The sequence below is a fragment of the Lynx canadensis genome, chromosome B4 (genome assembly GCF_007474595.2).
Source record: "Lynx canadensis isolate LIC74 chromosome B4, mLynCan4.pri.v2, whole genome shotgun sequence".
NCBI lineage: Eukaryota > Metazoa > Chordata > Mammalia > Carnivora > Felidae > Lynx > Lynx canadensis.
Genome location: NC_044309.1, coordinates 87,355,532 through 87,369,090, shown reverse-complemented (window position 1 = coordinate 87,369,090; position 13,559 = coordinate 87,355,532). Strand labels below are relative to the sequence as shown.

Genomic DNA, 13,559 nt, shown 5'->3' with positions numbered 1-13,559 from the left:
ATTAGCAGATAACATTTAATGGAGTGCTTACTCTGTACTTTGGTGTTCTTCTAAGTATTCAGTGTATAGTAAATCCTTCAGGTTTTCACAACAGTATAATATCAGAACTATTCTTATCTTTATCGTATAGATGATAAGTCTTAGGTACAAGAAGACTTTCTATAAGTGACATATCTAGTATGTGGCAAAGCCAGATTTTTACCTGGTGTTCTGATTTGGGATCAATGGGTCACAACAGCCATGCTATGCTCTTCTACTTAAGATTATCAGTGTCCCCTCAGAGCCTACCAAGAAAATCAAACACACTTCTCATTTAATGACTTTTAATTCATTTTTTGCAAAACCTGTTGCTAAATGAAAAACTAAAAGTAAGAAAGAAAAATCCAGTAATTTTAACCCCAAATTAAAAATTATAGTTAATTCCACCTCAAGATAACTAAACAGGTTTCACAGGTAGAAAAAGATAGCAATTCAACACTAAAAGCAGGTTTATGTAAACAATAGAGAACAATTTAAAAGTAAATAAATAGAATCTACATGGAATGAAGGTTTATTTTACTTGTGAAAGGAGGAAGAAGATTGTTGGGAGCAGGTAGTAAATGTTAGAAATAGAGTACAGTGGAAACCCTCTTTGGAAAACACGATCCCCTTTCTTTTTTTAACCAATTCTTTTTTTTTTTTTTTTCTTTACCAGTTCGTGGCCCTTCTTTGGGCTTAAGATTATCCTGCACTCAAGCTTCACTTTATAAGTGATTACACAGGAAAACACCTTCAGGGCAAAATAAAAGTTAAACACAAGAGTACACATAATACAAACGATGTGTGCACGCACACCTGTATTTTCTCTTTCTCTCTCTTTCAAAAAATGTTTTGGGTTCATCCAAATGTGGTACTTAATTAAAATGACTTCCCTGGGGCGCCTGGGTGGCTCAGTTGGTTGAGCGTTGGACTTCAGCTCAGGTCATGATCTCGCAGTCTGTGAGTTCGAGCCCTGCATCAGGCTCTGTGCTGACAGCTCAGAGCCTGGAGCCTGCTTCTGATTCTGTGTCTCCCTCTCTCTCTCTGCCCCCTCCCCCACTCATGCTCTGTCTCTCTCTCGGTGTCAAAAATAAACATTAAAAAATTTTTTTAAATGAATTCCCTAAGATACTTTGACTAAAAACTAGTAAGTCAAGTAAGTTGGTGAGTGTGTCTCCCTAAAACCGTAACTTCAGTATATCATGTCTTACAGTGTATTTATTTAGTGGATTATTGGGAAAAATGTTGCTGTATTAAAAAATTGATTTGGGGCGCCTGGGTGGCGCAGTCGGTTAAGCGTCCGACTTCAGCCAGGTCACGATCTCGCGGTCCATGAGTTCGAGCCCCGCGTCAGGCTCTGGGCTGATGGCTCAGAGCCTGGAGCCTGTTTCCGATTCTGTGTCTCCCTCTCTCTCTGCCCCTCCCCCGTTCATGCTCTGTCTCTCTCTGTCCCAAAAATAAATAAACGTTGAAAAAAAAATAAAAAAAATTGATTTAAAAATGCATAACTTTTCAACAGCTATACAGGTCATTACCCAAAGTCATTATGAAATAAGTTTACAGTTGGCACACGAAGTTCCCTAAGATTCCGCCATTGCATTGCTTCCCGGCCTCATTTTCCCCACTTTGTATCTCATACCTGTCGACACGACTGTGTTGTTTATAGTTATGCATCCATATGATGGTGTCCCATACCTCTGTTTCCTCCGCATGGAGTATCCCCTTCTACACACACACAGTGGATTTGTGGCACAATTGAGGAAACTTTGGAAACCCCAGTCCTTTAAAGGTGGTGGCTAGAAAATCTGCCCAAACTTTACCCTGGAAGGACACATTATCTTAATTATTCTGTTCTGAAAACAAATCTGCCCTCTGCCCTGGAGAGGGAGACACTGTGTCTTCCAAGGGTGTGTGGTATGCAAACATTCTAGAGCAGCTAGTCTGAAACAAAATATTGGTTAATGCCTTTGCAGAAAGTGTAGAAATAAGAGCCATTCTTGGAGAGTTTTCTTCCAGCAATTGTTGTGCTTGGCACATTACATTAAAATTATCCATTTACGTGTCTGGTTAGTGAGTCCATTTAAAGCAGAGATTTAATCGTGTCAATCTTTATATCCCTAATATCCAGCATAGTGCTTATGACAGATTAGAGAATCAATATATGTTTATGAAGTAAATGAATAAATAAAGACCTTTAAAAATCTGGAGAACTTGGGGCTCTAACAAAAGTTTTATTTAAGACAGTCCTTTAAACCACACTGAGAACAACTGAAATTTAAATACCAGGTGGCTCATAGACAACCAGCTGGGTTTCTGTGACCCGTATTCCAATACATTTAAAAGTAATTATTATGTAATGATAATGCCGAGTCTATCACTATTGTGTGCCAAGCATTGAGTTAAACTCTTTATAAATTATCCCTCACTGTATCCTGGTAAGCAACCCAATGAAGCAGTTCTAATATTGGTTGCTAGTGGAAACAGATTCAGCAAAGTAATGTGACTTGTTCAAACTTGCATAGGTGGTCAGTGGTGAAGGTGGGATTTGAACCCTGGTGGTTTGACCCTGGAGGTTGTGCTTTTAAGCACTTAAATTGAACAGCCCCTCACAAGAAAGGAAAAAAAGAGATGTGCATGAATTAGGTTCTCTCAACAGATGCTCTGTTTCCCAAACCAAACTTGGACAGAATAAAAAACATGCCCTATTAACAGGTTCCAGCATGCATTTGGGGAAATAAACTGAACCGTGTTTGTTTTAGCAAGGATGTCTCTCTTGGAAAGGTAATGCTTTGAAGATGATAAGATGAGGTTGGCATCTTTGTCTGATGTTGGGGATGAAGGATCCATGAAGACACTGTTATTGCTAACCTTAAACTAACCTAGGGCTCCAGCAAGGCCAGCTTCATGGGCTTGTGATCCCTGTAGTCAGTTGCATAGGATTCCATATTTACAGGCTGTGCCTAGAAGGGTTTCCTTGGTTGACTTCCTGCTCTGCTGTCACTGTCTTGAAGTTCTTAATACTTTTTGAAAAAGGGGCCCTGCATTTTCATTTTGCACTGGGCATCTCAAATTTTGTAGCTACTCATGGGCTGGAGTCTTGGTTAACCCTTTCTGGCAGCTCATGATAGGACAGTGGAGACAGGAGATACACTGGCAACATCAGAAGAGCTACTGGCAAAGGTCTTTAGTAACCTGAGGTTATGCCAGGATCCGTGCTGGACTCTGTAGAGAAAAGCTCAGGTCCTAGATTTCAAGGCTGTGGAGTATACAATTCTCTGAGTACTTGATGATTTTATAATATCACCCTGGGACTGGTTTAAGATCTTCATTGCAGAAAATCAGTCTAAAGGGAAAAAATATTATAGACCATATTTTCCAGAGTTTTAGAGATCTTAGGTCTAGTTTCATTCTTTTTCCTGGTATGATGGTTTGTTTTAGTACAACTTAACCACTCTCTTTTATAATTAGCACCAAATCAATTAAATGAGAAATAATACTTCCTTCTGACAGAAATCAATATCTACAATTTCCATTTTGATGCATAAATTACATTGCTATTATCTTTATTTATTTAAAAAAATTTTTTTAACCTTTATTTTTTTGAGACAGAGACAGAGCATGAATGGGGGAGGGTCAGAGAGAGGGAGACACAGAATCCGAAACAGGCTCCAGGCTCTGAGCTGTCATCACAGAGCCCAACGCAGGGCTCGAACTCACAGACTGTGAGTGAGATCATGACCTGAGCCGAAGTCGGATGCTCAACCGACTGAGCCACCCAGGCGCCCTGCTATTATCTTTAGTAAATGCAAATGTACTTTGTGATTTTAGGATGTTTGGGGGAGGCGGTGTGACCGTAGGCTCAATATATTCTTTACTATCGGATTTGCTACTATATTTCAGTAATGTTAACAACAGCTTTGATCTGTAGTGCTTTAGGGATACTGCCTGGCCAATGCTGTCTTTTCTTTCTTAGAAACCTTACTGAGAGGCTTTAAATTGGCCTTTGTCCTCTTCATCTGCATTTGCTTCTGACAAACACATGTGTAGTCCAGATCTTTTTTCTTGTGATTATTTTCTTCGGTACAGTTTTATATCCCTGTCTCTTTAATATCTGAGCTCCCCTGCTGAATTCCACCATTCTACTACCAATGAAGATAAACACGGACAAGGAACCCTGATTTGTGTAGTAGTTTCTTAAAAGCCACTTGTCTTGATATATCGTTACTAGTTTATCCAGGTCCTAAATCTCTTCTGTTTTCAAGTGATTGTGTTTTGTTAGATAGTCAATTTAATTTTAGGTAAAACAGGAGAAATTCTGTGGGGGAATGGAGTTCCATAACCTCCAATTCTACAGAATTGTATGTTTTACTCCTGCAGACCCAGCAGAGGGAGCCCAAGGTAATGAACAGAACTTTCTCTGGTGCGGTTTTGATGACTCAGAACTAGTAATTCATAGTCAGATGGTGATTTTTTTTTTTTTTTTTTTTTTTAAGGCAAGGGGGTTAGGATACAGAGTACATGTGTGCGCGTGTGTGGGCCTGTGGGTAGAGAGTAGAAGAAAGAAATAAAATAGAAGGTGCAAGTCAAGTGAATTTTAATATGTACGTGAAATGTGGTTGATGTATTACATCTCAAGCAGGAAAATGGCAAACTTGATGGACTAAAGCATTTGATTTTCAGATCCTGAGAAGCTACTTTAATGCTAAATGTATAAAACTACTTCTTTTTCTTTTTCAATTAGCCGGTTTTCCCCTTAAAACTTTTTAGATTGAATCCTAATACATTCCCATTTCTTGTGATTTTTATATTTGGGGTAATTTCCCAATGAACGCTTTATTTATTTCCTTCTTCATTTCATCAGCTCACTGACCCACACATTGTGTGTGTATCCATGTCTGAGTACAGAAAATCATGGAGGCTGTTTAAGTTTAGCTGAATATTTATTCAATAGATTAATCAATTAGTCTGCCAACTGTCCAAACAACATTTGTTGAACTTTTAGTACAATATGAGGTATGGAGGCTGTGTGTCTGTGGGCATGAGGGGGTGCCGTGCAACCAGGAGAGGGAATCAAAACCTTTTTCTGTTCTCAACAGACTTACATGTAGCCGAGTAAATACATGTTCGGTAAACTGCAAAACATTACATAACCAAATGTTAAGCAGTAGTTCAAAGTGTACATAAAGTAAACTGGACATAAAGTAAGTGTGTGTAGAAGAGATCAACAGATCTTTGAGATAGGTGGGAGAGCCCAGAAAGGCTTCAGGGAGGATATGGCCAGGCCTGAATGATAACCGACTTTGTGCCTGGAAAGAAAAGAGGGGACCGGGCCTTCTTTGGTAGAGAAACAACTTGAGAAAGAATGGTTTATGATGGAGATACAGGTTCATTGTGTGAGGTGATGTTGTTTGTATATTGTGTACTCCTATGGGGTACCATTCACATCAAGCCTGAGGGAATGGTGTTCTTGGAGGTATCCTGTCTCTTATGAATGAGTTCTGGAGTGACAGGTTACATTAAACACTGGTTCTTTGCCCTTTGTATATTATAATCATCAGTAACTCTAATGAGAGGAATCTATAACATGGTGGGTATAGATTAGACTGTGTAATCAGACAGCCTGGATTTGAATAAAAAGAGATGTGTGACCTAGGATAAATTTCTTAACCTTTCTATGCCTTATTTCCCCCTCTTCTATAAAATGGCATGGTAATAATAGTGCCCACGGCGTCAAGTTGTAATGGTTAAATGGGATAGAATGTCATCTGCTTAAAACAGTACCTAGAGTCTAGTGATCCCTGAGTATTTGCTGTTATTATCAAAGAATTAATGTGTTACTGGAACAGAAAGCAAATGTCCTTTCTCAAGTGCAGAACTGTTTCATTAGACTTTCTGTTAAGAAATTTATGGGTCTCACCTAGATTACTTTGTCTTTTGCTGGTTGAGAATCAAGGAGCACATCATGTGTTCAAGATTACGCTGGTTTTGCAGGCTGCTTGGTGGATGTATACCAGCATGGCCTCCCTTGTTTCAATGAAAAACAAAGATGACACTCATTTCAGTAAGTGTCCTCACCTGGGAATTTGGTGGTCCCCTTTGTGCCTGCCATGTCTCCACACTTTGCAGTTGCTTTGAACCACGCACAGAATATAAACTCCATGAGAGCAGGAATTGTGTACCTTGGTCACTGTTCTATCTCCAGTGCCTGGCCTTCACTTTTCTTTTTTTTAAAATGAATGGGTCAATGATTAAATGAAGGCATGATTTTAAAAATGAAACCTCTCCCCTATTACAAAATTTTTGGCAGTCTTATTCCTAGTATAGGTGAAGTAAGCATCACGACAGGATGTCTTGGGGGAAGGCTAATTAAATATCTCTCCTGGTGGTTTATCATTGCCATGAAGGGAACATCACTTATAGTTTAGATCACTTTATAGTTTACAGTGCTTTCTTCATGTAATTTCCTACAGCATTCAGGTGAATTCATTGTTTCTTCCATTTAATAAATTGACCTAGTCTCAGGAGAGTTAAATGACTGATTCAATCTTACATATGAATTACTGTGGACTTTGGACTTGATCAAGTCCTTGGACTACAAGTGCAGAGGGTTTTCTTTAGATGTGTGTGAAACCTGAATTGAGAGCTTCATGATTATCTTCATTCCCTAGGGAATGATGGAGCCTCGACAAATTTCTCATATCTATGTACATAATTTGTGAGATTAGGCTGGGATTGCCATGGAACATGCCCAAAGGGGATGTGATACGAAACAGAACCTTGAGGTAGGAGAAGTAGAGGGCAGAATTAGATTTCCACTTGGATAGGTCACAGAAATCATGATAAGTCCATTGCGACTGGAAGTCCCGGATGGGATGCTCTGGTAGAGGTTTTGAATAAAAGCAGTGGGAGTGTAGCAAAGGTCAAGATAGGGAAGACTGGAAAATAGAGGACTTGGACTAGGCATTAAAAAGCCTAATAACTTTATGTAGAACTTGTCCGGTGCTTGGATCAGGTGGAAACCTAAAGCCAAGTAACTGAGTTGCCTGTAACTGTCTGACTATAAACACTGCTGGAGGTGAGAGTTTGAAAACACTTTATTCTTCAGTTCTTCGTCTTCTCTCTTGGGCTTGGAGAAAAGCCTTTATCAGATGTTGGTAACATTTATCATCTTCTGTGCCAGTGTTTATCTTATGGTCCGAGACGTGCCTGCCAATAGATTTTGCCTAACAAATTACACTCCTGTTGATTACTTCTATTCTGAATTTCCAACATCATGAAATTATGAAGTAGCTTCTTAAAAAATAAATTTTAAAAAATGCCTATTCAATGAGATTGTTGAAACGTACAATGACATATCTTTAGGTGCTTAGTAAATACAAACATAATTGAACTCAATCAACATTTGTGGGCATTTCTATTATATAACTTGTCATAATTGGTCCCATTTTAAATTTATTTATGGCTCCCTGATTATATCATGGAGCAAATTTGTGTTGTTTTTACTCTCTAGTGCACTGCTTTACTCATCATAGATGTTTGTTAAATGGATTAAAAGTTAAACCCTTTTACTTTTACGGAGTAAATTGGTGGAGAAATGGAGAAACAAGAGCTCCTCTGAGATAGTTGATATTTGGCAATTGATTTACTATTTAGCATGCCATTTCTTTATTTGTGAATTAATTTTATACATAGAGCAGGTTTACTCAATTGAATTTTAGAGCAGATTTAAAAATAACTGATATAAAATGACTGTAAAACAAATCATAGTATGAATGCAAAAGTGGAAATGGAAGCTGTTATGAAGCTATGAGTGTTTTTGCCTCTTCCACATTCCTGTGGCTTTCTGTGTGTGGTTTGTGTATGTTTATATGTGTGTTTCAGTTAGTCATGATAGATTTATAACTATGTCTTAAGGAAGGGAATGGGAATGCTTAGTTGTTAGGAAAATCACCTTCCTGTTTCTCTTTTTTTGCTATCATTTTAGTGTATATGAAGGAATTAGCAACGTATTATTTCTACCATGCAAGATTTTCTTTCATTTAGGAAAATATTATGTAAGTAATATCAGAATTTTGGGATAGCTTATTTTAGAATTGTGTAATAGTTTTCTAAAACTGGACATCAAAACCTGAAAATTTCATTAAGGGTCAAGAAAAATGAAATTAGATACTTATCCCACACTGCATAAAAAGATCGACTTCAGATGAAGATTTCAATACCAAAAACAAATCTTTAAACATTTAGTAGAAAATGTAGGTGAATGTGTTTTAGACCTAGCGGTAGGAAAATATTGCTTAAATAATGCATATAACATGTTGATTATAAAAAATGTAATTTTTACTATATTAAGAGTAGAAACTTGAGTTCAAGAGATCATTAAATTGAAAGTCCTATAACAAACTAGGGGGAGTTATTCACAATATACACAACTGTCTAAAGAATGGCGTCAAGAGCACAGAAACATCTCCTACAAATGAATTAGAAAAATGGGCAAAGGTCTTTTTTTAAAAAAATTTTTGGGAGATATGCTTGCATGTGGGGGACGGGTGGAGGGGTTGAAAGAGAGAATCTTAACCATGCTCTGCACCCAACACAGAGCTGGACATGGGGCTTTATCTCATGTTTGTGAGACCATGACCTGAGCTGAAGTCAAGAGTCAGATGCTCAACCAACTGAACCACCCAGGAGCCTCATGGGCAAAAGCTCTTAATAGGTATTTCATAGAAGAGAAACTCTTATGACTAACAAACATGTGAAGAGATGTTCATTACATCACCTCATATCCCTTAGTGATGATGGAAATGCAAATAGAGACAATTATACAATATTGTTTTATACTCTTCTTTTCGCAAAAAATTTAAAAGCCTAGTAATATCAATTGTTGGAGAGAATATAGATCTGGTAGATGTTCATTGCTCGTCAGGGAGCTAATTGGTGCAATCATTTTGGAAAATACTGACATTTTAGGAAAAATTGCAGATTCACACATCCTTTATTCCAGAAATTCCACTACTAGGTATCAAGTGAAACTTGTTTACATGTATAATAGAAAACACGTACAAGGATGTTCATGTCAGTGCTATTTAGGGTATAACCTGGAAATAATCCAAGTGCATATCAGTAGGAGAGTAGATAAATAAATTGTGATGTATATTCACAATATAATATACAGCAGTTGAATGAAGTACAGCGTTTATAAATATGAATGAATCTTAGCAATATAATAGTAAGTTAAAAAACTCAAGTTCTAAAAAATCATTTACAACATACTGTTTTTATAAAGTTAACAACTAAAATATCTCTTAAATACTGGGAGACGTAGTAGTTCTGTATAACAAGGATGTCAAGGGAATTATGAATATGGAATGCAGTATGGTTATTGTCTCAGGAATCGAAAGGGATGTCATATGAGGTGACCACATAGCTGAACATGGGCTATGATTAGAGTGTTGTTGTTTCTTTCAGGTGAGGAGATTCATGGTTCCTACTTATATTATGAAAAATGGTTAAATAAATGAATAAAAGTGGGTCATACAATTATGAATAATAAGAATATGTTATAAGCCAGAGATTATGAGTAATTGAGTAATGCAACTTTGTGCACCAGAGGTACAAAGAGAAAGAAAGGAAATAGTACCCCAAATATGTGAATATTACAGAAATTTAGTATTTAACCATATTTTAGTGTATCATTGTACTAATCTCAATGAGATTAGCCACTTGAATGGTAAGCATTAAATCATCAACCTAAACATATCTGTTAGATGTGGGTCGGGGGGCACCTGGGTGGCTCAATCCATTAAGTGTCTGGCTCTTGATCTCGGCTAGATCATGATCTCACAGTTCGTGGGTTTGAGCCTCACATCAGGCTTTGCTGTAATAAAAAAAAAAAAAAGATACGGGGACCTGGATTGAATTTGCTGGGTCAGTATGTGGAACTTGAGATCTAAATGTCTGCTTTCCTAAAAATACACTTCCTATAATTCACATTTGGTTATATTTAGAAAACAAAATTGGAAGCATCTTAGAATAGCAAAATTAAATCTATTGTGAATTATTGTAAATAAAAATACAATGCAAATATCATGTAGTGTATACCACATCCAAAACACAAGAACTAATCAATAAAAGGGAAAGGAATTTCAGCTTACAAAAATAATGGGCAGTTTTTAGAATTTGGCAATACTATTTTGTAGTGAAACATATATATATTCCCATCTATATTAGCTGCTAGAGCTACCATAGCAAAATACCATATACTGGTTGCATAAACAATGGGAATAAATCTTTTCCCACAGTTCTGGAGGTCAGAAGTCCAAGATCAAGATGTTGGGAGGTTTGGTTTCGAAGCCTCTCTCCTTGGCTTGATGACCAACCTTCTTGCTATATCCTCATATGGTCTTCTTCTCTGGTCATAGGCATCTCTTTTTCTTATAAGGACACCTGTCATATCAGAGTAGGACCCCACCTTATCAGCCACAGTTAAACTTCATCACTACTTCAAAGAAGTTATCTCCAAATGTGGTTACCTTGCAAGGTATTGGAAGTCGGAATTTGAACATACGGATTTTGGGGGAACACAGCTCAACCCATAGCAACATCCTTTTCTTTTTTTTTTTTTTAATTTTTTAACTTTTTTTTAAATTAATTTTTGAGACAGGGAGAGACAGAGCATGAACAGGGGAGGGTCAGAGAGAGGGCAACACAGAATCTGAAACAGGCTCCAGGCTCCGAGCTGTCAGCACAGAGCCCGACGTTGGGCTCGAACTCACGGACCGAGAGATCATGACCTGAGCCGAAGTCGGCTGCTTAACCGACTGAGCCACCCAGGCGCCCCAGCAACATCCTTTTCTGTGACTGTGATTGTTCCAGAGACTGCCTGCTCTTTGCCAGACCCTGTTCTAGGCATTGGAGTACAACAATAAAGCTTATAACTTATGTCTCAAAGTGGACATGAAAAAGCAGCAAGGACCCCAAATTAGAGGAAAAATTTTTATGATATTAAATTTGCAAATGCCATTATCCCCACATCCCTGTCATTTTTTACCAAGGGCTGTAGGCTCCCCCCTTAATTGTTTGGAAGAATTAGCCACTTCAATAAAGAAATCCCTGTCGCTACTGACTCTAGGCATGCCGTTTGTATTTGAGCACAGGATAACAGCTTAAAGAACACCAATAATTAGAAGCTTCTGTCACTGTGCAATTGGTTGTGGACTCATATTTGGAAGACTGTGTTTTCTCTGCCGACAAGATCTTGCTTCATGCTTTAGGTGTGTCATCTCTAAATGTGGTCATCTGGGCCTCTTGCGCCCTAGTGTTAGTTGCTCTAGGGGATGGCTACCTATCTCTTTTGAGGTACTCCTCAGTCCCTCAAAGAGAAGTTTAGGGAAGTCACATAGCACACATTTGAAGTCCCAAGAATAGGTTCCCGTTTTTGTAAAAGATGAACTTTAGTGGTATTGTGTCACATTCCAAAAACTGATAACCTTATTGTGCTTGTTTGACAACACAGGTGGCTTTAAGGCAGGAAATAGATGATGTTGCAGAAATGAAGACAAATGACTTAGACAAGATAGGATTTTTTTTCTCAAAACCTAATAGGTGTCAGCAGTCTAGGGTTGGCATGGTAGTCCTCAGCAGAAGGCCCCCGGGAGCAGTCTTCTCCCCCTATCCTTACCCTGCTACCCCCTGTCCCTGCCCCCAGAAAACCAAGGGAACAGTTTTCAGCATCACAGAAGCCTAGGTATAAATCCCATCCTTGGCCAACACAATCAGTAAGGTTCATTCTGGGCTGCAAGTGCTTGGTTGAAATGGCCCAAGACATTCAGCAAAATATTTAATGACTCCTTTGCCAAGAATAGGCAGAGTTGGGGCAGCATCTGTGAGGTCATAAAGAATCTTGGCTCTTCCCCCCGCTTCCCCCCACCCCAACTCTACTTTGGCCTTCTTCATCACATCAATGTTTCATCCTTGAGCTTGTCAATTTATGTTTAAAAAATGGTCCCAGACATCATATCCTCACATCACTGCCACAAACAGGGAGGCAGGAGAGGAGGGAGGGGGACCTTTTCTTTTTGTGTCTTTCTTTCCTCTTTTTTCTCTTTTTCTTTTCAGAACGAAAGTTTCCTAGAAGCCCCTTAGAAAACTTCTTCTTGCAGCTTAAAAAAAAATCAGATTATTTTAACTAAAAACAAAAACCAAAAATAGTTCACCCGTTTCTCCCATCTGCCACCCTCCACATCTGGCAGTCACCAATCTGTTCTCTGTATCTTTGAGCTTGTTTATAATGTTACAGTGAACATGGGGGTGCATATATCTTTTCAAGTTAGTGTTTTCATTTTCTTTGGATAAATATGCAGAAATGGGATTGCTAGATCATATGGTAGTCCTATTTTTAAGTAAAACATTTTATGGAAGTAGGGTTGACATACAGTGGTTTCTGAGTTTATGGTATACAACATAGTGATTTGACAATCCTGTATTTTACACAATGCTCACCATAAGTGTAGTTACCATCCGTCACCAAACAATGTTATTAAAATATTTTTGACTATATTTCCTATGCCGTACTTTGCAATTCCATGACTTAATTTATTTTAAATTTTTATGCTTGCAGCAAGAATTACTATCAAACTCCAGTCATTAAGCCGGGACCCTTGTGGTGTTAGCGAAAGACTTGCCCCGAATGTAGCATACTCCCTACACTTGTGAGTTCATTGGCCAGCCAGGGCCTCAACTCTGAACTCTAATGACTTATTTATTTTATAACTGGAAGTTTATACCTCTTAATAGCTTCCACCTATTTTGGCTCTTCCCTACCTGCTTCCCATCTGGCAACCACCAGTTTCTGGTGGGTTTTTATTAGATTCCACATGTAAGTGAAATCATATGGTATTTGTCTTGTCTGACTTCTTTCACTTAGCCTAATACTCTGTAGGACCATCCATGTTGTCACAAATAATAAGATCCCATTCCTTTTTATGGCCGAATAATATTTGTCTGTTTATACACCACATCTTTATTCATTCATCTATCAGTAGATTCTTAGGTTACTTCCATATCTTGGCTATCGTAAAGAATCCAATAAATAGAGGAGTGCATATATATTTCTGAATTAATGTTGCTTTTGCTTTTGGTGTCAGACACACAAAAATCATTGCCAAGACCTATGTCAAGAAGTTTACCACCTGGGTTTTCTTCAGGGAGTTTTATGGTTTTTAGGTATTACATTCAAGTCTTTAATCCATTTTGATTTAATTTCTGTCTATGGTGTAGGTTAGTGGTCCACCTTCATTCTTGTGCAGGTTACTTTCCAGTTTTTCCATCACCATTTCTTGATGAGACTGTCTTTTCCTCATTTTATATTCTTGTCTCCTTTGTCATAAATTAATTGACCATATATGAGTAGGTTTATTTCTGGGCTATGCATTCTGTTGCATTGATCTATGTGTTTGTATTTTATGCCAACACAATACTAAATAATGCTTTAATTACATAGCTTTGTAATATCATTTGAAATCAGGGATGTGATGCTTTCAGCT

The 13,559-nt window shown here is 38.0% G+C and overlaps 1 protein-coding gene and 1 non-coding gene across 3 annotated transcripts in view; one reads left to right on the top strand and one right to left on the bottom strand.

Moving 5' to 3' along the window:
* TAFA2 (TAFA chemokine like family member 2) overlaps nucleotides 1-13,559 on the top strand; it is a 483,290-nt gene that overhangs the window by 65,892 nt on the left and 403,839 nt on the right. The window lies entirely within an intron of this gene.
* LOC115519588 lies at nucleotides 12,627-12,778 on the bottom strand. Its single transcript, XR_003970585.1, has one exon. It is a non-coding gene; the product is annotated as a small nucleolar RNA SNORA62/SNORA6 family (small nucleolar RNA).